We start from the raw sequence: 22,632 nt of genomic DNA, 5'->3' as shown, positions 1-22,632 counted from the left end.
CATTGAACTGTCACTTAAATATGGTTACGATGGTATCTTTTATGCATACTTTACCTCAATAAAAACGGGGGGAGAAAAGAAAAGAAAATGATACACATTAAAAACTTCAGATTGGGACTTCTGCTTTGGGTCATTCAATTTTTCCCATTCATCTCTGGACAGACATTTAGGTTGTTTCCATACCTTGGCTATCATGAATAATGCCGCTATGGACATGGGAGAACAGATCTCTCTCTGAGATAATGAGTTCCTTTCCTTTGGATATATGCACACCCAGGTGTGGGGTTTCTGGATTATATGGTAGTCGTATTTTAATTTCTTGAGGAAACTCCATACTGTGTTCCACAGTGGCTGCACTAATTTACATTCCCTCCAACAGTGCAGGAGGGTACCCTTTTCTCTACATCCTCACCAACACTTCTCTCTTGTTTTTTTGATAATAGACATCCTAATAGATGTGAAGTATTTCATTGCGGTTCTGACTTGCGTTTTCTGGATGATTAGTAATGTTGAGCACTTTTTCATGTAACTGTTGGAGATTAGTATGTCTCATTTGGGAAAAAACAATCTATGTAGCTCCTTCACCTATTTTTAATTGGATTATTGTTTCTTTGCTATTGAGTTCTGTGAGTTTGTTGCACATTTTGGATATTAACTCATTACGAGATTTGTTGTTTCCAAGTATTTTTCCCATTCCATAGGTTGCCTTTTCATTTTAATGATAGTTTTTATTTCTCTGTAGAACTTGGAACCTCATGTGTCAAAAAGTAAGAAAGTGGTCAAAAAAGGAAAGGAAGGCATAGATAGCACAAGACCTTAGGATCAAACTCGAAGGAACTCCCCCTAGATAAATCTGGGACAATCTGCACATCGAAATGTGTAAAGACCACATTAGACTTTGTTCTACTGGATAAAAAAAGGAACAAGAGGTCATGATGATATAAATAAAAAAATGAACAATACTGACATGAGGGAGAAAAGAAGCTTTTAATTTACAGTAAAATGACAACTAATAATGGTCACTTATTAATTAAGAAGTCCACAACACTTTACAGTGGGGAAACCTGGTAGATATTTTCTAAAACAAGTGATAAAGTTTAACATCTTTAGTCATGAGACAAGTTGGCACCCGTGTTAAACCATACTGAAGTCACAAAAGGCCAGATGAATTGTTTTTGAATGAGTGAAACTAGAAAGGCCTGGCGACTAAGTAAAACAAATAATTCTGGATCGTTGGGATGATAAAGGACATTATTTGCAAAGTGGGCAAAGCTGGAAAGAGGGCTGTGAATTATATGATGATATTGTGTCAGTGTTAGTTTCCTGTTTGATTATGTGGAATGCAGCTTTGTCTTAATAAAACCATTCTGAAGTACTAAAGGGTGATGTGACATCCTGTTTGCAAATTGCTCTCAGATGGTTCCGGAAACAAACTAGTATCTTTAGGTCTAATGTGTCTGTCCTTCGGGAGAAGGAGGGAGGGAGGAAGAGAATAAAGAATTTAAGGCAAATGTGGTAAAAGGCTGACAACAGGAGAGTTTGGATGGGGGGAGATGGAAGCTCTTGGTGCTATGCATCCATCCTTCTAGAAGGGATGGGTAGGAGAATACAGGAAGAACAACAACTACAAGGAGGTGGGGCAGGAGCCCCTTGAACCAGGAGCAGGGAGGGGACATGATGGGAGGAAGGCAGGTGGGAAGGGCTTGAGGGAGGTGTCCTGAGTGACCAAGGAGGGGCACTGGCAGGGGGAGTCCGATCCCTTATCTGATAGCGTTAGGGAAAGATGGCCCCACTTTCCTTCCTTTATCTCATTTAACCCTGAGAACAGCCCCATGGGGTATACACTGCTCTTAGCCTCATTTTATAGACAGAGACATTGGAGGCTCAGAGAATCATCCATTCAGTCAGCATTTCCTGAGTGCTTTCTATGTGTCAAACTTACTGAGGTTACACACAAACATGTTCAGTGTGACTGGATGTGTGTGAGTGTGTGTGTGTGCATTTAGAAAACAATACTGGAAGGACATGCACTAAGATACGACTGTGCTGAGAGAGGCTACGTTTGCGTAGTGGAATTGCAGGTGCTTCCATTTTTCTCCTTTGGGCTTTTTGCCTATTTCCAGTTTTCTGCACTGAACGTGGATTGCGTTTGTAACAAGCTTAAAAATAAGTATTATTTCAAAAATTGAATTGGAGGATGTTGTGAAACATTCCTATGATATTGTTCTGAATAAAATATTGTATTTTGATGCAGCAGTGTTTTACCCAAGTGTGGACAAATGTTTCTTGATTCCATCAAGCTCCCTTCTCTTCCCACTGCAGAGAGGGTTGGCCGGTTTACAAGGGAGTGCTAACATCCACCTTGCTTCCACATTTCCCGTGTGGAATCATAAGCCCAGTGTAATGTGGCCTCTTCCTCCTCAGACAGAAGTTTCCTAAACCTTCATGACACCAGCTTCTTTGCATAAAGACAGCAGGAGCATCCAGTAGTTCCCTGACTGAAGCAGAGGGTGACTTGGTAAGAGCACAAAAGTCTAGTGCCCAAAAGAGAGAGGCCAGCTCAACGGTGTGACTGTGCTGTAGGGTGGGACACCCATTTGCTTAGGGTGCTTCCTACTGATGGAGTCTTTCCTCCCCTGCTGCTGCCCTGGCACCACAGGCTCGACGGCAGATCCGCCCGCCCAGCCTGGGCTCGGGTGGGTCCTGCACCTGCCACTGCACCCAGCTGAGGGCTCTGTGAGAACAGTTTCTCTCCTGCATCCACGTCTCCCAGGGCTCAGAGAGCTCGCTTTGAACGAAGCAGCTCCTCGGTCACCGTTGCCGGACTGAACTGATTTGTGCAGGGATTCAACGGGGAAATGGAGGAATAAATTAGGGTGCGTTCCTGAGGCAGAATTCAGTGCAGGCACTAACACCAATGGTTTGAAATGATTTATTGACCTGGGAAAGTGACCCCAACATACCGTTACTTAAGACAACAGCAGGAGAGTGAGTGAGTACAGCTGAAGTCTACCTCGGTTATAAACATACATATGTACAGGAGAAAAACATACTAAAAGAAAAATACATCTACGAGTGGACAGTGGTTGTCCTTAGGTAGTGGGATTATGGGTGATTCAAATGTTCATTTTTTTTTTCCCCTTTGTGTTTTTAAGCTTTTCTCGAAAAGAATTTTTGTTATTAAGAACATCATTTTTAAGGAAATATACATCTGAGGCAAAGAGGAAGAAAGACACGATGGACAGGAGGTTCTTGGTGAGAGCTGAAGTGTTAAGGATCTTTGGGATAAATGAGTTTGACTTAAGGGCCCCTCAAACTCTGGCATCGGCAGAGTGCCCACCCTTCCTGGTAGATGTTGACCCCCCTCCTGGCCTCAAACCCCGTCAGCTTGCACACCGGGTCATGGTCCTAGTGGTGGGTCCAAGGTGGCAGCCAGCCTCTGATCCATAAAGCCAGAAGGACTGGATGGAGAACCAGAGGAGGAAAACCAGCCCAATCTCCTTTTGCCCGTTAGCAAATTCCTCAACAAAGCTGTCAGAATTAACTGCCCTGCTCCTCAACTTTCAGGGAAGGGAGATTCTGAAAAATATCTAGGAAGAAATGAATGGTAAAAGGAAATAATGACATCGTTCCCTGTATGGTTATTACAAGAAGTACAACATTTGATACATTAGGTCTGTGTCTAGCCCACTGCCTGAACCGTTGTATTAATAAATATAAAGATTGTCTCTAAGGGTTTTCTTAGTTCCACGACTAATAGCAGTTCCCCAATCTTATTTCCCATCAGGTCTCAAGTTCTTCCATCATGAGTTCTAGTTTCTCCGGGTGTCTAAGATGCTACAGTCTGCAATGGGGGTGAGGAGGGTGGGTGGAGGTGGCTGTTGGCACTTGACAGTCTCTGGGCTCAGAGTCAGGTTAATTATGGAAATCACTATTTCCAAGTCATTGCTGATGGGGGCAGCGGTGGTGGATGCTCAGTGGCTTGGTTTACAAATGTTACTGTTCACCAATCTGAAATCTTGTTTGGGACTGAGCCTAAACAGCGATCCATAAGGTAAGTTGTACCTACAGCATAATTCCTGTCTTGAATCTGGAGCCTCCAGTGCTCTTCCTGCTACACTGCTTGATGAATGTTTCCTGCCTGCAAAACGCACATTACCGCAGTGGTAGGTGGAGATGAAGGCACATGGCGCTGTTGGGCACCCTGACTTGGGGGGACTGTCATTTCCCGTCAGATCCATCCCCGTGGCTCACGCCTCCATCTCTGCACTTGCGTACAGCCGATCAAGCCTCCTTCTGGAGACACCCAGGCTGTCAGTCGCTAAACAAGCTGTGTCGGCAATTTCTGATTTCTGCTGCCACTGCCAGTGCTGACAGCTCGCCTTGGCCGTCAGCACTTTTGGGTGGGCCGGCAGGTTACGGTGTTAGTAACGGGCAGCACAAAGAATAAGCAGTGCAAGGCTGGGGGATACTGGCAAAGGGGGCAGGCAGCCAGCTACAGAAGTCTGTCCTGGGGTCACTGCAACAACAGTCAGCCGTAGCCCCGGAGCCTGGAGCCTTCCTGTGCTAGCGTCCTTTAGCCCGGGACTTGAAAGTCTCTGAGGAGAGAAAGGGCACTCTGCAACAGTAGAAGATTCCCAGGCCTGGTGGCGTGCGGGAGCTGGCTTTCGCTAATTCATTAAGAGCCAATGTATCTCTTCCCAACTCCCCATTCAGCACGTTGGTAGCTTGAAATCAACCATGATGGGAATATTTACACATGGAAATCGGCAAACACTAGAACTCAGGGTACTGTTTTCACGAGAGTCAGCTGTTAAACACTGTTAAACAAAACATCAATGCCCCGCAGTCTGCACAGCCTAGAGTTGTCCTGGGGGCCAGAGTCAGGACTAAAGAGTCAGTGAGTGGCACAAAGCCTGGTGGCAGGCTATGCAGACTTCTGGGAATTTCTAACTCTGAAAGTCTGGGACCCTCTAGATTTTATGGGGAGCACTTGAAGGAGATACCTCCAAGTAGTCCCCATACCCCTCTATCTTCAGAATGAAATCCTGACCTGCCTCTTTGTTAGAACAGAATGGATGCTTCGCAAAAAGTCAGCTGGCCAGCTCCCTGCCTTCAGGTAGGTGAAATTCCATCTCCTCCAAAGGTAGCCTGCAGTCCTGATTTTGAGCATCCTTGGTTCTAGTCTTCTTAAGAAACTGGTTCAGTATCAAATCATCTTTTCATCTGCAAAGTTTCTTCTAATTACTAGTTTCCCCCTTGCTACAATATCTTCTTACACCTCATTTGGGTTTTGTTTACGTGGGGAAATTTGGCAACTAATTTCCACTTGAATAGCTTTCCACAGAAAGTGCCTCTTGTCTTTTAATACTAGTCTGAACTTCTTAATGAGTCACCAACAATCAAGTGTTCAAGAAAGCATCGTTTTGAGTAAACCCCCAAAAGCCAAAAACAAATTTTTAAAAACCCACCCTAATTTACATCTAAGTACTGAGATATAAATCCATTCAGCCTCAGTATCTCTATACAATCCACTGCCTTACAGATGCATCAGTGGGTTACTTAGACATTTGCCTTGCCCTTGAAGAATCCCCGACATTCGAGACAGACAGGAAAAGAAGTCATATCCCGCAATGGGAGAAGGACTACAGTCTCACCTGGCTGTGTGCAAACAACAGTGCCCTCAACAACAACTGAAAAGACAGAAAAGACAAGTGAAGCTTACTCTGGTTTCACGGGACTGTGTCAAGCAATCTTTGTGTCTGGAGCTCTTAGAGTCTTTATGAATTCAAAATTCAAGTTCATGATTGAATAAGATGTTCTCAGCTTCCTATGTGATGATGGAAATAGGATTCCGAGTTCTCAGTCTTTCAGAACAACAAGAAGGGGACAACGTTCTTCTTTTTTTATGGTCAGATGTCCGTCAATGGCCACGGCACCCCACAGTGGCCAGTTCTGGAAGGCCACGTTCTCAGAAGGTTTTTCTCTGCTCTCAGCTGCACTTCTCCCTGGGAAGGTCTGTGCCAAGGGCACTGGGTGGTGGGGTGGGAGGAGTTCAGCAGGGAGGGGTGGGAAGTGGATGGTAAAGGGGCGTTACTGGAACTTGTGAAGCAACTGAAGGGTTGGAATGTGTGTGTGGTGAGAGGGCAGGGTATGCAGTGGTTACTTTCAGTGAGAGTTACTTTCTCAGGAGGTATTCTCTAACCATCTTATTTAAAACTGAATTTCCTCCCCCTCCCCACCCCAGTCATCTATGATCCCTTTCCCTGATTTACTTATCACCAACTAATATATATATATGTATGTATTTTTTCACAACTAGTTATTGTCCACTGTTTTCCTCCAATGTAATGCCAGCTTCCTGAAGGCTGGAATGCTCCCTCTTCTGTTCATTGTGGTATCCCCACATAGCAGGGGCTGCATAAGCCTTTTGAATCGATAAATCACAAGAAGTTCAGGGGCGGGATGGCTACATGGTTGGTTAATAGCAGCTCTATAGCTTCATCCGGGACCCAGGGCTCTTTCCAGCTTTCTAACACACATGACCAGCTCTGCTCATGGCCATGAGATGGCTGAGCTCATCCAGGCACCATGACATCTAACAGAAAAAAGAGCTGCCTCTTCCTTTTCAGTTTTTAGGAACAAGGAAGCTCTAACCTGTTCTGGGAGAAAACAGCCACTTGGGAAGTGGATTCTCTACAGTGAAACTGGGAGATAGCCCTTCCACCTGGTGTCCTGGGGCAGGGACTGGGCAATAGTGACATGGGGGTGAGCTCCTCTTTGTGGTTCTTCTGCTTCAGGGAGATGCTTAGCAGGAAGCAGACACTTGGGGGCAGGATTTGAGAGGTAATGAACAAAGGGAGAGCATGTTATCTCCTCCCAGCCTCCTTCCTCTCCCCACAGTCTGCTCAAATAGGTCTCTGGCCTTGGTTCCTGCTGGTAGAGAGCCCAGGACGTGGCCACAGAGCCCACGAAAGCTGGTGCCAAGGGCTGCTAAGCAGACCGTGGCCATTCTGTGAACTGAGCACCTGCAAGAACTGAGTAGTGGCTCATTGTGGGCTGAGCCTGGTGGGAAGGCATGGAGTAATGAAGAGGTTGATAATGATCCTTTGAACTTCAAACTTAAGCTGCAGACCATCACATGTATGTATCTGTTACCTCCTCTATCTAGTCCGAAAGCTCTAAATGACACGGTTGGCTCTGCTGGTGTTTGTTCGTTTGCATCTCATCATCACATGTCTATGAAATGCCCACTTTCTCCATCAGTTAAGGGGTCTCAAAGATGAGCTAGGCAAGGCCTGGAACTAGTGTTGACTCAAGGTGAGGCCTGTGGGCCGCCTCAGCAACATCTGGGATCTTGGTGGAAACAAAGATTCTCAGGCGCCACCCCCAGACCTGCAGAATTGGAGTTTCCAGGGGAGACTGTTGGTTGAACAAGCCCTCCAGGTGCTTCTTGTTTGTGCTGGAGTTTGAGAATCAGTGTTAGATCCTTGTCACTTAAAGTGTAGTGGTAAGACCTGAGCACTTATCAGAAATGCGGACTCTCAAGCCCTACCACAGGCCCACTGAAGGAGAATCTGCTTTTTTAAAATTAACTCCTTCAGGGTTTTGTTTGCACATCACAGTGTGAGACACCCTGGTCTAGAAGGTCACGGTCTAGTGGGATAGAAAACTGCTTGGTTTCAAGAGACGCCCAGAGGAAGGTGGGTGTGATCCAAAGTGCTCTGCAGAGACAGCGACACTTAATCTGAGACTAGAGAGATGAGCTGAAGTCTGTCCAAGGAATAGACAGAGGACCAGGAGCAGGAGATGGGTGAACAAACAGCCTGGCACACCCCAGCACCTTTCAGAATGTAGATGTTCAGCACACATTCGTTGATGGGTTGTTGGATGGACAGCGCTCACTCACTGGGCTGCCATCTATCTGGGCTTAATGGAGACGCCCTGGTCCTGGAGGCAGACCCCTGACCTCACATCTGGTTCCTACGCTGAGTTAGCGAGGCTGTGGAGGAAGTCAGGCCTACCTGTTGTGGTGGGAGTAGAGTAAGTGGGCCATTTGGCCCTGTCTAACAGAACTTCAAGTGTGTGCAGCCTTGGTTCCAACTCCACTTCTAGGAATTATCTTACAAACATTTACACATGTGGTGGAAGATAATAGGTTACAAGGATGTTCCCTGCATTGTAGGGACTTGGGGACTAGTTAAGGCCTCAGGGAATACTGTGTAACTTTCTGTGTTGGTACAAAACACCTGCAGGCTGGAGTGAGGGGGGCAAAGACTGTGTGTCATGTGCAGGATGCTGCAGGCAGGTGAACTGGGGAGGTGCTGCTTGCTGGTTGTGAAGGTGCCATGTCTACGGAAGGAGGCACAATGAACCACTAACATTTGTGGTATCTGGTGGGAGAACTGGGTGGCTGGGGGAAAAGATGATCTTATTTTTCACCGTGTGTTATTTCGTATCATTTGGCTTTTGTTCCAAGTACAACTATTATCTGCCTAGCAATTCTTCAAATGTGGTCCAAGAACTCCTGGCGGTCCCCAAAACCTATCCAAGGGGTCCCTATTGTCTTCCTTTTACCAATTATGTATCTGTGTGAAGGCTGGTTTTCCTTCGTAGATTTTAACCAAAGCAACAAACACATCACGGCAGACTGGATGCAGAAGTAGCTGTGGGGATCCAGCCGCTTTTCTCACTAAAATGTTTTCATTTTGTAAAATACTGTTTTTTGAAAGCGTTATTTATGGTAATATGTAGCAGTTTTATTATGGTAATTTAAGTGAAATATTGATTTTTTTTTTAAGTTTTCAGTTTTAATTTCTACTACAGTAAATAACAGTCATCCACTTTTGTCGACAAAAACTCTTTGGTGTCTGCAATTATACATAGAGGATAAAAATCCCTGAGACTGAAAACCACTGATCTAGGGCAGACCAATTTTAATTTATTTTAAACTCTAATTTCCACCAATCAGTTCCACCTTAATGACCCAGGGTAAATTAACTATTTTTCTGAGCCTCACTTTCCTCATGAACATGAATAAAATGATGCACATAGAGCAGGTAGCACATAAGGGCAACTCAATATTACCCTTATTTAACACTGCAGTATACTCAGGGTGCCCAACTCCACCCTCAGTGATGTTAAATCGGTGGCTTGAACTCAGCCATGGAGACAGTCTTTACACCAGGGAAATTGGGTATGAGCAAACACTACATATCAGTGACTTTTTGAATTTTTTCCTTGTGGATTGTTAAACATTTACCAGCACACTTCTGCTACCTACAGGCCATGAATGTACAGGTAATGTGTGCATCTCTCTAATCTTAAATCTGCAAGGGCAAAAGGGATCTGATAACATAACAGATTTTGCATCTGAGCCCACAAACTTTTGGTTTGGGCAGAAATTAGTTTTAATTTAAATGCCTGCCCTTTGCACAGCTAGCTGGGGCTCAATTCCCTATTTGTAAGTAACTTCCTCACGTTCAAGATGCACCAGCTCACAAGACGACCACCAGCCCAGTTCTCTTCATGGAGGGAGGTGCAGGCCTTGCCCCACTGCCATCGTGGGTGGCCTCTGGATCATGCCACACAAACAGAAGTGCAAACCACGGGTTTGTGCCTTGGGCCCGGCATCTTGTACCCATTTCCTACTTCCCTTTTCTTGACTTTTCAGTCTCGTTACAGTCTTCCTTTTCACTTTGTGGGTTTCTTTTTTTTTCTTTTGAGGGGGGGTAGGGTGGTGGTATGTTGTTCTGTTTTTTGGCCTTCATTTTTGATGTTTACTCCCTGCCAAGAACCCTCTGATAGTTTCTCTGTCATTGAAATGCATGCTCAAAGTTTTATCTGATAATCTTCTGTCCTTTTACCCTTTTAGACCAGACCCACCCAAGGCCACTGAAGACAAGGGGGTGCATCCACGAAGCGATGCATCGTCTGTGGCTTCTGACCGGCCTCCTCTGTCCTGTGTTTAACTCTCCCAGCATTTCCTCCTTTTGTGCACACCCACCATCACTGAGTGCCCCTACTCTCTCCTCCAGCACTTCCCCTCGTCACTGCTGTGCAGACAGTGCTCCTTTCCCATCTTTAATTCCTATTTGAGCATCCTTTCCTCTTTCTGATGCTTCCACCCATGCCTGTTCCATGATGTCTCTCTACAGGGGACCCTACAAAGGACCCTACAAAGGCCTTTACAAACATGGGTCATTTTGCGGCCTCCAACAGGCTGGATAAACTTGAGGCCAATTGAGCCTCCTAACTTTGGGGTTTTAGTTTTCAGTGGTCTTGTTTAAACAGGACACTTGAGAGGGACAAAGAGCTCCGATCCTTCTCCCACAAGCTCAAAGGGGAAGGTCTGTCAGTAGAGCCCACTGAGGGTCTGATTGCTAAACAAATTCCCACATGAAGAAAAGACAGAGTCAGGCGGCTGCCCCTCCTGGAGTTGTGCACAGGGTAGAAAGGACCATGGCTCCACATTTGAAGGGCCATGATCTGGTCCTCCCTAATGAGACCTTGGACCCTGGCAAAGCCTTCCTCCAGGGCCTAACACTGCAGTTTCCTCCTGGGACTGAGAGTGTCCAGATAGTCAGGGCCTCCCAGGCTGTCCCACCCTCTGGGGGATGGGGTTTGGAAGTCTCCAGATCAAAAGGCCAGTATCTGAATTCTTGTTTTGGAACAGTGACACAAGAAGAAGCAGGCACCACATGCCACATGCCACCACCAGTTCAAATCAGCACAGCAGCCAAAGCTCCACTGCCCATGGCCCAAGGGTGTGGCATGGCCAGGGCATTCCTGGATGGGCAAGGTGGAGGTAAGGGGATAGGGATTTCACAAGGACAGATGGACGTCCGGCCAAATTGGGCACATGAGAGACTGAGCATTATAATCTGGGATGTTATGGGTTAGAGGACTGACAAAGCCTGGTTGTGTTACTTTCTCTTATCTAATTTGTTTCCCTCTCACTGCTGCCCTGTCATCCAAAGCCCCCAATCAGGCAGCCTTAAGCCTCCCTTGAAGGGTCTGCTCCTTTTCTGGGCCCTGCCTCAGAGATCTGGTACCCCAGGGCCTGGGTTTAACCTTTGACCTCATAAATGGCCAGGCCCACTGTTCCCCTCCCTTTGTCCAAGTAACAGGCAATGGCAGTGTCTCACAGTGAGCAACAATCATCCCAGCACATCAGACCTGGGTTTGAATCATGGCTTCATCAGATGCCATGTTTTTTCTTTACCATGTGCTTGAGCCTCAGTTTCCCCATCTGTAAAACAGGGACAATACTACGTCCTTCTCAGAATTGTTGCAAGAATTAAATGTGATTTATGATGTGCCTCGCACTTGGTAGGTATTCAGCTGATAGGAGCTATGTAGCTATCTATTTTTTCAACCCAAGCCTCAATCAAACTGGCAAACATGCCTTGAGTGTCTCCTATGTGCAGAAAAGCTGTCCAAGAAGCCCCTTCCTCCTGCTCTCATGCTGAAAAGGGGAAGGAGGAAGTATCTCAAGGAAGAGCTCTAAAAACTTCCCCTCCAGAGCCAGCCTGAATTAGCACTTATGATCTTGAAGGCCCAGTTTTAAAACTCTTTGTTTCTGAATTTATTTATACACTAAGATGCACTATTTTATTATATCATGTAACCTGTATTACGTATTTTCCCTCCAACTCGACTGTCAGCTTCTTGGCTGCTGAACCCATGGCCAGCCCCTCTTTGCACGTTTTCTACAGTGCCCAGCACTGAGCTGTATGCGTAAGAGGTGGCTGATATGAAAACTTGTTCATTCAGTTTGATGCCTTTATGTGTGTGTGTGTGTGACCACAGGTGAGACTATAGCTTGATATTTTTTTATTCAGAATGATACTGTCGTGTATCTGCTTCAATAATTTATTTCCCCTTTTCATCCTGCCTCAGTTCCAGGGAATGAGAAATCTTCCTGCTCCTGAGAAAGGAATGAGAGGTGAAGGGATAAATGAGAAAGACATTTTGTATTCTATGGCTGGCCTAGAATCCGGGCAGGGGCAGGCACTGTGCTGGGGCAAGTCTGAGACACTGATGGAGGTACTGGAGAATGGTCGGAAACTTAAGCCTAGAGATGTTTGCAAATAGAATCACCATCAAGAACGACTGGGGATGCCAGGAGCTGGGTAGAAAAAAGCAGAAGTGTCTATAGCCAGAAATAGGTCAGAGATACCTCTCTTGGATAAGGGACTCATACACAGAAAAGATTAAAAACTCCTATAAGTCAATACGAAAATGACAACCTAGTTATTTTTAGATAGGCGAAAAATTTGATTAAGCACAGCACAGAAGGTGATATCCAAACGACCAATACATACTAGAAAAGGTGATCAATTTCACTAGTCATGTGAGATGTGCAAATTAAAACCACAATGAGACAGCAGCACATACCAACCAGAATAGCTAAAGTGAAAAAGAAAAAAGAAAAATTGGTAAGAACAAATAATACCAAATGTCAGGGAAAATGTAGATCAACTAGAACTCTCATACACTGCTGGTGGAATCATAAATTGGTACAATCACTTAGAAACTCAGAAATTCTATCCAAGAGAAAGTATATATGAACCCAAAAGATATGCATAAGAATCTTATGCTAGTAAATCTGCTAGTAAATTTATTCATAATAGTCTCAAGCTAAAAATCCCAAATTCCTATCAATAATAAAATGGGTAAATTGTGGTATTGTCATGCATGAAACAGTATACAACAATATAAAAGAACAGTCTTCTACTACTACTACAGACAGTGTGACTCCACTTATACTGAATCCAAGAACAGTCAAAACTAATCTATAGTGAGAAACAAAGCAGTGATTAGTTCTATGGATACCCTATGTATACTGAGTGGGGGTTACATGGGTATATATATGCAAAAACCTAAGACTAGTGTCCTTTAGGCATTTTACATGCTACATTCACATGTACATAAACATGCTACATTTCAATTTAAAATTTTTAACTTTTTTTTGAGATAAATTGTCCAAAAATATGATTGCTGGGTTGTACTGTAAGCATGTGTTTTTAGTTTTATAAGAAACTGCCATACTCTTTTTCCGGAGTGGCTCTATATTTTATATACCCAACAGCAACATATAAGTGGTTTGGTTTCTCCCTGTCCTCGCCAGCATTTGGTTTATCACTATTTTTTATTTCAGTCATTCTGACAGGTGTGTAGTAGTATCTCATGGTAGTTTTAATTTGCATTTTCCCAATGGCTAATGATACTGAACATGTCATCATGTGCTTAGCTGCCATCTGTATGTCCTCTTCAGTGAAATGTCTGTTTGTGTCTTAGCCCATTTTTTAATCAGATTTTTTTTTCTTTGAACTTTGAAAGTGCTTTATATTTTAGATACAAATATTTTATTGGCTATGTTGTTTACAAATGTTTTGTCTCAGTCTGTAGCATGTGTTTTCATCTGCTTAATAGTCTTTCACAGAGAGAGGTTTTTAATTTTGATGAAGCCAAATTTATCAATTTTTCTTTTTACAGATGGTATTTTTGGCATCAAGTCTAAGAACTCTGCCAAATTCTAGATCCCAAAGATTTGTCCTTTTTATCTCCTAAAATTTTATAGTTTTACATTTTACAATTAAGTCTGTGTTATTTTATAGTTTTACATTTTACAATTAAGTCTGTGTTAAATTTGAGTTAGTTTTTGTATAAGATATGAAGTTTAGGTTTTATAATATTTACATATATTTTTTATTTTCCGCCTATGGATAATTAATTGCTCCTGCACCATTTGTTGGAAAGGTTATCTTGTTCTTCTGTTGAACAGCACCACGCCCTTGTCAAAAAGCAGTTGGGTAGATTAGTGAGTCTACTCCTACATTCTCAATTTTGCTCCATTCATCTACGTGTCTATCCCTCTGCCGAAACCATTACTGGATTACTGTAGCCATGTGGCAAGTCCCGAAACCAGATAAAATGATTCCTCTTACTTTATTCTTCTTTTTCAAGATTATTTTACCTATTCCAAGTCCTGGGACTTGTCATATAAATTTAAGAACAATAAACTTGTCTATATCTACCAAAAAAAACTTTGATGGGATTTTGATATAAATTGTTTTAAACTATAGATCAATTTGTGGAAAATTTAACATCTTTTATACACTGAGTCTTCCAACTAATGAGCATAGTATATCTCTCTACATTTATTTTGGTCTTCTTTGGTTTATTTCATTTTGCAGTTTTCAGCATACAAGTCCTGTACATGTTTTGTTAGATTTATACCTAAGTATAATCTAAAAGATTTTTGGAGGAATTATAAATAGTATTGTGTTTTTAATCTTGGAGTCCAAGTGTTTATTGATACATAAAAATGGGATTGATTTTTTTTTTTCAGCAACCTAGCTGAATTCATCAGTTCTAAGAGTTTTTTGGTGGATCCCTTGGGATTTTCTATGTAGACAACAATGCCATCCTCAAATAGGGACAGTCTTATTTTCTCCTTTCCAATCTGTATGCCTTTTATTTTGTTTTCTTCCTCATTGCACTGGCTAGGACTTATGGTTAGGACATCTTTTTGCCTTGCTTCTGATCTTGGAGGAAAGCATTCTTCTTTCATCGTTAAGTATGATGCTATCTCGAGGCAATCTGTAGATGCTGTTTATCAAGTCATCATAGTTTGCTGAGTGTTTTTACCATGAGTGGGTGAAATATTTTGTCAAATGTTTTCTCTGTGTTAATAATCAACAAATTGGTCCATTTCTTTTAAACTGTTGCATTTATGAGCATAAAGTTGTTCACAGTATTCTCTTATTATCCCTTTTAGTGGCTGAAGAATCTGTAGTGATATCCCTTGTTTCATTCCTGACATTGCTGAATTGCTGATTTGTGTGTGTGTCTCTCACTGTCTCTCAGGTCTTGCTAGAGATTCATCTCTCATTAATGACTTTTTGAAGAATCAGCTTTTTGTTTCATTACTTTTGTCTGTTATTTCTGTTTTCAATTTTATTAGCTTACATTCTTATCTTGTTTTTCCTTTCTGCTTAATTTGGGTTTATTTTGCCCTTTCTCTAGCTTCCTGAGGAAGAAACTTAGATTATCAATTTGAGCCTGTTCTTCTTTCCTAATGTAAGCATCTAGTGTTGCATATTTTCCTCTCAGAACTGCCTTAGCCACACCCCACATATCTTGATATATTATATTTTTGTTCTCATTTAGTTCTAAGTCTGTTTTATTTTCCTTTGAGACTTCCTCTTTGACCCATGGATTATTTAGAAATGTGTTTTAAATTTTTCACATGTTTAGAAATGTTCGTTATCTTTCTGTTTTTAATTTTTAATTGATTGCATTTTGGTGTGAGAACATATTTGGTATAATTTCAAGTTAAAAACAATTTCTAGGCCCTGGATATGGTTTATCTTGGTGAATGTTCCATGACCACTTGAAAATACTTACTAGCTGTGAAGGTATTGGGATCCTATATTAATTCCCTTCCTGGCCAAAATACTTAAGAGAAGTCTTTTTCATGAGCAAACCTGTACTGATATAGGAAGGTTACATCCCACACTAAACAGCAACCCATCCTGAAATGCTGCTGAACTTTCTCTCTTCTTTTCCTAAATCCTTTCTCACCTGCTGCCCCCTTGAACAGTGTCTTCCTTTCTGCCTTCTGGCTCCACAAAGCCTTTCTAATCTCCCTGGTGCCAGCTTCATCTTTCTTCCCAGATCTCACACCACACCCACTCCTCATCCCAATCTCTTTTCTTACCTAGAGAAGTAATTTTCTCTCTCAAATTAAAAAAGGTGTCTCTTCCCTGCACCCCTGCCATTATCTCATTAAGAATTTTCTTTTGTGATCTGCTTTCCTTCGAATGCAGAGGGAATGATAAATAGCAAATAAATTTCTCCCTTTCCTAGGGCTAAGTTTAACCCCACCCTTATATCTGTGGTGCAGGTGTCTGCTTGGCCACCTGCTCTGTGGCCTGAGTTGCAGGAAGCTTTTTCTCTAGTCCTTCTAGAATCTCTCAGTAACAACAGATTCTTGATATTCTTGATGTCCTGAGTTATGCTGAAATATGCTGCTGATAATTCATAGTGCTCACGGAAGTGGAAAATGCTGTAATTGATTTGTTCTGCCTCAAGCTAACACCAGAAGCTTAGGAATCAAGAAAGATGTGGACACAAATTTATTCCCTGCCATTTGATAGCCATTTGGCAACCATGGTGGGTCATATAATCTTGCATTGCTTTAATCCTCATTTGGAAATTGGACACTGATAGAATTGTGAGGATAAATGTGATAAAGCACTTGGTATGAAACTCCTCAAAAGATGGTAGTTATTCTTACTGTTTGTTATTTCATTGTTATATTGTTGCTGTTATCCACAATAATGGCATTATAGGTCAGTATCTCTTTCATCTTCCTCTTTTGGGCTTTTCCTTTTCTGGTCAGATAGCTATATGCATACCTGTGAGCATTAGTAATTTCTAAACACAGAGACAGACTACATTTCTAGCTTCTCTTGCATTTTTATGTTGTTATAGGACTGAGTTCTAGCCAACGGAATGTGGACAGGAATGATGTGAATGATTTCTAGGCCAGCTAATAAAACCCTTCCACAAGCATTCCTTCATGTTCTTTTCACTTCCCTTTGGGTGATGCAGCTGTATACATTTTGATCTTGAATGCCAAGTGATATCAGACTCACAGTATGTAGGTGCCAAGGTCCCTGAATTAATGGCTGGAGACAGACTGCCGCCAATTAATAATACTGATTAGATGTACTGGATCAAGAAATATACTTCTACATGTTTAAGCTCATTATGCATTTTGGAGTTTGTGTACTAGCATTTTCTTAACTCATATAGAAATTGGTACCTTGAAGTGATGCCACACAAAAACCTAAAATATATAGTATTGGCTTAATGTTCAGGCAGTAGTCTGCAAAGAAACTGATCTTAAGAACTGGAAAGATGTGGTTGCTTGGAGTTGGGAGCAGAGGGATGGATGGATTTCAAAGAAGCACAAGGATCTCTCGGAAGTAATGGAGACATTCGTATCTTGATTATGCGATTTGTTTCCCAAATGTATACAGCTATCGAAATTCATCAAATTCGAGACATGAAATGGATAGAGTTTATTGTCCAAAAACTGTATCTTAACAAGTTGTTGAAAAAAATCCAACTCCCATCTATTTTAAACTCCCTATCTTATAAGTATCAGGCTCCCAGACCCCGAGGTGAGGATTCATGTGTTAGTGATTTATTGAGTGAGTACTCTCAGAAGAAGCCAGCAAGGGAGTGAGAAAGCAGGACAAGGAGGGAGAAAGCAGCAGGAGTGTGGTCTCAGGCAGAGTTTCCCCTCAGGGAGCCTCCACCTGATCCCGAGGAGGGCTCTGGAGCATGAGCCTCAGAGTGCCCTGCCTCAAGACAAGGAAGTAGGAGGGATTCCTTCTGGCTCTGTGCACATGAGGGAAAAATGGCTCCCGTAGCCTGAGAATAGTCATCCACAGAGAGTCACAGGTGCAGCTGGCTAGAAGCAAAAGAACACAGAAACTGGGGGAGGAGGTGCACAGAAACAAGAAAGGGACTCAAGAGGATTCAGCAGAGCCCCAGCAACATCCATTGCACCATCCTAGAAGGAGGACTCTTTCCTTATTATATAATGAAGTGTAATATGTGCATTTTCTTCTGATTTTTTTTATAATGTGGAATTAAAGCAAAGGTGTTCTGACATGATAATCTGCTGGACGTTAGGCATGGATCGCTGGAGTGGGGTGAAGTTCCAACACCACCCCTCCTGCCATATCCACAGACCCCCCCTGGGGGGCAGCAGTCACAGCGGTCAGGGGAGGGGGCTGGAATCAGATAGAGGTGGGTTCCAGGACAAGCCCCGTCATTTTCTGATGGTGTGATCTTGGGCTGTTGCTTAACCTGCTTGCCTTAGTTCCTCCTCTGAGAAATGGTAAAAAACAAACTCACTTTCCTCACAAGGTCACTGAGAGGTTTAGAGACAAAGCATATAAAGCTCTCAGCAGATCCCTGGTGTGAAGTGTGACACAAGTGCTCAGGAAAAGCTGTTTTTATTATTAAACAATAATTTCTCTGCCTGCCCCCAGCCAACTTCCCCGCCTTCCACAGCAGCCTCCACCCCATCACTCCTGGTCACCATCTCAGTCCACTGATGCCATCTGGCATTCAGCACTACATACCTTTCCTCCAACCCCCATGCTGGCTCTTTTATCTCTTCCAAAACAGAAACTCTGGCACATTTTAAAATTTACTCAGGATTTTCATTGCTCAAAACAGAGGTTTGACACATTTAAAAAGTACCCAGATTAGAAATATCAGAAAAGGAAAGTTAAAAAAAAATCCCTTTTAAAATGACATCAAAAAACAAAACAAAACAAAACACACAAACCCAAAACAAAAAACTTAAGAATAAACCTAACCAAGGAGATGAAAGATTTATATGCTGAAAACTATAAAACATTGGTAAAGGAAATTAAAGATGATTTAAAGAAATGGGAAGGTATCCCATGCTCTTGGATTGGAAGAATTAATATTGTTAAAATTCCCATACTACCCAAAGCAATCTACATATTTAACGTGATCCCTATCAAATTACCAAGAACATTTTTCACAGGACTAGAACAAATAACCCTAAAATTTACAATGAATCACAGAAGACTCAGAACCCGATCCTGAGGAAAAAGAACAAAGCTGGAGACATAACCCTCCTAGACTTCAGACAATACTATAAAGCTACGGTAATCAAAACAGCATGGTATTGGTTACCATCTGGATCAGACATACGAATCAATGGAACAGGATACAGATCCCAGAAATAAACCCACAGACCTATGGTCAATTAATCTTCAACAAAGGAGGCAAGAACATATAGTGGAGAAAAGACAATCTCTTTGGCAAGTGGTGTTGGGAAATTTGGACAGCCACACGTAAATCAATGAAGTTAGAACACACTCCCTCACACTATACACAAAAATAAACTCAAAACGGCTTAAAGACTGTAACATAAGACAGGACACCACAAATCTCCTAGAAGAGAACATAGGCAAAACACTCTCTAACATAAACCATAGCAGTGTTTTCCTAGGTCAGGCTACCGAGGCAATAGAAATAAAAGGAAAAATAAGCAAATGGGATCTAATTAAACTTATAATCTTTTTTTTTTTGCTTATTCATATTATTCTATAGTTCTTTTTTTAATTTTTAAAACATTTTTTATTGAGTTATAGTCATTTTACAATGTCGTGTCAAATTCCAGTGTAGAGCACAATTTTTCAGTTACACATGAACATACATATATTCATTGTCACATTTGTTTTTTGCTGTGAGCTACCACAAGATCGTGTATATATTTCCCTGTGCTATACAGTATAATCTTGTTTATCTATTCTACATTTTGAAATCCCAGTCTGTCCCTTCCTACCCCCCTCCCCCCCTTGGCAACCACAAGTTTGTATTGTATGTCTATGAGTCTGTTTCTGTTTTGTATTTGTGTTTTTGTTGTTGTTGTTTTTTTTTAGATTCCACATATGAGTGATCTCATATGGTATTTTTCTTCCTCTTTAATTAAACTTATAATCTTTTGCACAGCAAAGGAAACCACGAAAAAACCAAAAAGACAACCTATGGATTGGGAGAAAATATTTGCAAGTGATGTGACTGACAAGGGTTTAATTTCCAGAATATACAAACAGCTCATACAACTCAATAACAAAAAACCCCAAAAAACCCAATCAAAAAATGGGCAGAAGACCTAAACAGTTCTCTAATGAAGACACATAGGTAAACAGGCAGATGAAAAGATGTCCAATATCACTAATTATCAGAGAAATGCGAATCAAAACCACAATGAGGTATCACCTCACAACAGTCAGAATGGCCATCATTAAAAAGTCCACAAATGAAAAACCTGGCTAAAGTGTGGAGAAAAGGGAACCCTCCTACACTGTTGGTGGGAATGTACATCGGTGTAGCCACTATGTAGAACAGTATGGAGATTACTCAAAAAACAAAAATAGACTTACCATATGATCCAGCAATCCCACTCCAGGGCATATATCTGGAGGAAACTCTAATTCAAAAAGATACATGCAGTCCTGTGTTCATAGCAGCACTATTTACAATAGCCAAAACATAGAGCAACCTACATGTCCATCAACAGATGATTGGATAAAGAAGTTGTGAGATATAGATAATAGATAGATAGATAGATAGATAGATAGATAGATAGATAGATAGATAGACAGACAGACAGACAGATAATGGAATACTACTCAGCCATAAAAAGAATGAAATAATGCCATTTGCAGCAACATGGATGGACCTAGAGATTATTATACTAAGTGAAGTAAGTCGGAGAAAGACAAACATCTTATATCACTTACAGGTGGAATCTAAAAAAAATGACACAAATCAGCTTATTTACAAAACACAAAGAGACTCACAAACATAGAAAACAAACTTCTGGTTACCAGGGGGAAAGGAGTAGGGAAGGATAAATTAGGAGTTTGGGATCTGCAGATACAAACTACAATATATAAAAATAGATAAACAACAAGGTCCTACTGTATAGCACAGGGAACTATATTCAATATCTTGCAGTAACCTATAATGAAGAAGAAAATGAAAAGGAATATATAATTATATATTATATATAATATATATATAAAATATATATATATAAAGCTGAATCACTATGCTGTAAACCAGAAACTAACACAACTTTGGAAATCAACTATACTTCAATTAAAAATTTTTTTTAATATAAATAAGTACCCAGATTAATCTTGGAGGTGGGATGCAAAACAATACCCCATAGAAAAACCATCCACTCCTCTCCACCTGGAGTTACACTTCTAGGGGTCCTTCTAGCCACTGGGGTTTACAGAAGCCTCCAAAACACCATATTACTTAACTGTGAACAAAGCAGAAATTAAATTCTCTCATTTGGTAGACACATTTCTGGCTGCCATTTGGAAAAAGGGAAGAGATTAGTTTAAAAATCTATTATCTCTCCATCCCTCATATCTACTGTTCTTCTTGTCTATGTATCTATTCTCTCTTTCTCTCCTCTCTTACATTTCCAAGGGTCCATCTTGTAGTTTGAGATACTGTGGAAGAAAGGGTCACTTATTCTACTGGACAGATATTATGCAAATCTTCCCTGTTTACGCAGAGTTGCACTGTATTTGCACTTGATTACGATAAGAGGTACTTCCCATACCTCGGGGAGAAAACTGTATTTTCTGCATCACTTCTAAAATCATTATTCACTTTTTTCTTCATCATTGTATTTATTTACTAATTTTGATACTAGATTTTTTTTATATTGACATAAAAGAATAAAAAAAGCAAAATGAAACATACAGAGTAGTTAGATCAACAACAGCAACAACACAGTTTCTCATAGAAATGGCCTAAAGGGACCTGGGGTCTATTTTGAAGCTAGTTTGAATATGCAGGTTGTGTTAGTCCAGAACTCTGAAAAGCAGACACCCAGCAGGTTTTACAACTTTATTAGAGGAGGCACCTGTGAAGGAAAATACGAGAGCATGTCAGGCCCCAGGTGAAGTAGGGAGCGAGGGAAGGATGGCGGAAGACTCCAGCCTGTTGTGCAGACTAAGGGGAGTTTGGCATGGCCAGTGGGGAACCTCGAGCTAAAGCCGCCCATCAGAGGAGGCCATGTCTCCCAGGAATGGACCTGCTGCAGATTCCGGGCCTGGCTGGGGCAGGGGCAGTGCCGGCCGTGGGAGGCATGGCCTCTGGGCAAGCAGAGCTTCGGTTTCAAAGCCCAGCAGCGGGCGCGGTTGACCACACACCCTGCAGTTGGAGGTGTGCCAGGTGCATGCTCACGGCCATCCTCTGGGTGGTTTGCTGCATACTCGGTTTAATTTGAGATTTGAGTTGGAGGCCAGTGCCGCAGCTGGACTCTGCTTTTCTGTTTAAATCTTGGATGCACTACCTCTCCAAATAATACAGCTTCCACATGATCATTCTGATCTGTCTTATAGTGAGAGTCTGTGACGGGGGAGATTTCTTTTTGTAAAGGCTTGCGTCTGTTGATTTGGAAGCTTTACAGAAGGGCAATGTGCTGTCCATGGAGGGAATTCAGAAATACACGTGACCACCAAGTGCCAGAAGCAGGCCCCGCTAACTGCGTGATCCCTTCCATTAACTCCACTGAGAAGATGTTAGTAAGAGGAGGTAAATGGCTGAAGTCCACTTTTCTGCTGCAGGACCCTGCACCCAGGAGCTGGTGACTTAAGACGGGGGTAATTAAAAGAAGCCGCATACTTCTCCCTGCCGCTCTAGCAAACACTTCCTTTCACATTTTGAGGTCATAATTGACCTAAGCTCTCCCACAAGATATTTCTGGCCCTTTCATAGCTTCTCAGTATTCCTTTGTTTGTTTGTTTCCTTCTCAGATGCTCCTACATTCCTAAGTTGTCTTCTATTTGGTTTGTTGTTGTCACTGTTTTGGATGTTTCTCCTCCAAAATGTTGTTGCTTTAGTTTGTGTGCATTGAGAATCTGGAAGATCAGAGATATTAGTGTTTTGTGTCAAGTTTTTCCATGTGCCTTGGTAACCTGTGAGCTGAGTGCCTTGAATAGCCTGAAAGAAGCACCAAAATCTCCTATCCATCCT

General features: G+C 42.0%; 1 protein-coding gene and 1 long non-coding RNA gene across 2 annotated transcripts in view; one reads left to right on the top strand and one right to left on the bottom strand.

Moving 5' to 3' along the window:
- Positions 1-6,973, bottom strand: part of LOC116657175 — a 20,191-nt gene extending 13,218 nt beyond the window's left edge. The window contains exon 1 of the long non-coding RNA XR_004312192.1: positions 6,964-6,973. This is a non-coding gene — a long non-coding RNA (uncharacterized LOC116657175). The remainder of the gene's footprint in view (positions 1-6,963) is intronic.
- CCR3 (C-C motif chemokine receptor 3) overlaps positions 3,967-22,632 on the top strand; it is a 34,513-nt gene continuing 15,847 nt past the window's right edge. The window contains exon 1 of the mRNA XM_032458691.1: positions 3,967-4,054. The gene's annotated coding sequence lies outside the window, so the exon portion shown is untranslated. The remainder of the gene's footprint in view (positions 4,055-22,632) is intronic.

This window comes from Camelus ferus, chromosome 17 (assembly GCF_009834535.1).
Source record: "Camelus ferus isolate YT-003-E chromosome 17, BCGSAC_Cfer_1.0, whole genome shotgun sequence".
Taxonomy (NCBI): domain Eukaryota; kingdom Metazoa; phylum Chordata; class Mammalia; order Artiodactyla; family Camelidae; genus Camelus; species Camelus ferus.
Note: the sequence above shows the minus strand (reverse complement) of the source record. Positions and strands in the feature narration are given on the sequence as shown.